The sequence below is a fragment of the Orycteropus afer genome, unplaced genomic scaffold, assembly GCF_000298275.1.
Source record: "Orycteropus afer afer isolate SDZICR_OR568_19922 unplaced genomic scaffold, OryAfe1.0 scaffold00650, whole genome shotgun sequence".
NCBI classification, from domain to species: Eukaryota; Metazoa; Chordata; class Mammalia; order Tubulidentata; family Orycteropodidae; genus Orycteropus; species Orycteropus afer.
Genome location: NW_006922237.1, coordinates 896,597 through 898,463, shown reverse-complemented (window position 1 = coordinate 898,463; position 1,867 = coordinate 896,597).

The following is a 1,867-nucleotide window of genomic DNA, read 5'->3' as shown; positions in this document are numbered from 1 at the left end:
TATAGCTTTGAACTTTCTTCTTGCTCTATATGGTGGAGTATGGGCCATTATAAACAAAATAAGCTGTGCTTGGATAAATACTTCTGGTGAAGCTGAGTTAGGTCTAGATGCCATCCATAAAGTTACTTTAAGTACTGCACCAAAGGTTTGAGCCGCAGGCTTTCATCACAAGGTTAATTTTCTAACTTATTTTCTTTTCTCCTCTCCTTACCTCTGCATAGATAGAATAGCTGAGCCTTTCATGGATAATAATTCCTTTAGGATTGTTTTTCTACTTACCTATATCTTTGAGCATATGACTTACTCTCACGGCCTATTGCAGCTGATCACTGCCGTTTATGAGGCAAGACAACCCTGAAAAGAGAGACACTGACTCTGGAGCAACCCAGATAAAGAGGAGAAAAAAGACATTCTTAGCAGTCCAAGAAGCCTGAGTGTACCCACCACCACATTCTACTCTGTCTCTCTCTCTTTTTCTCTCGTTTATCTTTCTGGACAAGAATGAATAGTTTGCAAAACAATTCTGACCAAGGCAAGTTTTACATCACTGACCAAGAACAATAACACAAACTTCACAGAGATGACTCATCCCAATAATATGAAAACACTATCAACATTCCTCAAATCTCCCTAACCCTAAGCCCCATTCTCTTAAAAAACCTTAACCTTTTCTTAGGTTATGGAGACAGACTTCTCAGAGAAGCAATTCTCTGTTTCCTTGGGTATCAAGCAACCATAAATCTTTTGCTTTCCCACTTTAACCTGTTATGGTAATTGGCTCTACTAGAGGCAGGTGGTAAGAATCTCCTTGTTCCTGAATCCCAGTGACTCTGCGTATTCCTGCCATCTTCATTTGATGCTTCTTGTATAGCTCAATATTTTACACATAAACCAAAAACAAACAAACAAACTCATAGCCCTGGAGTTAATTCCAACCCATAGTGACCCTCTTTGGGTTTCTGAGGCAGTAAATCTTTAACAAGTCAATTGCCCAGACTTCCCTCCATGGAGTGGCTGATGGGTTTCAACTACCAGCCTTCTGGTTAGAAGTCAAATGCCTTAGGCTCTATGCTACCAGAGCTCCTTATTTTGCACATACAAAGCCAAAAACAAACTTACTGCCATCGAATCAGATCGGACTCATAGCGACCCCTCTTTGGGTTTCCGAAGCAGTATCACTATGGAAGTAGATCGCCCAATCTTCCTTGTGAGGAGTAGCTTGTGGGTTTGAATCACCAGCCTTCTGGTTCGCAGTCAAATGCCTTGGGCACTGCACTACTAGAGCTCCTATTTTGCACATGTTGTTATTTGCCGGTGAGTCGACCTGACTCATAGCCACCCGTCCTTGGGTTTCTGAGGCGGTATCTCTATGGAAATAGATTGCCCAACCTTGCTTCTGAGGAGTGGCTGGTGGGTTTGAACTGCCAGCCTTCTGGTTAGCAATCAGGTGCCTTAGGCACTAACGCTAAAAAAGATCTTGTTTTGCACATAGAATCCTTCGATATTGCAATTCCAGGCTTATTTTTTTCTTCAGTTCTTTCAGTTTGAGAAATGCCAAGTGTGTTCTTCCCCTCTGGTGTTCTAATTCCAGGGTTTTGTACATTTGATTGTAATATTTTATTTTGGCTTCTTGAGCCACATTGGAAGTCTTCTTTTCAGTTCTTTTCTTTCAAAATTTCTTCCTTTCACTTTAGCTACTCTCAGCTCAAGAGCAAGTGCAGTCTCTTCTGACATCTATATATATTTTTTTTAAATTTATTTGTTTTTATTTGGGTGAAGATTTACAGAGCAAATTCACTTTCCATACAGCAGTTCACATATACTTTGTCTCATGTCATTGACCACAGTTCACCACAATGCAACAGCT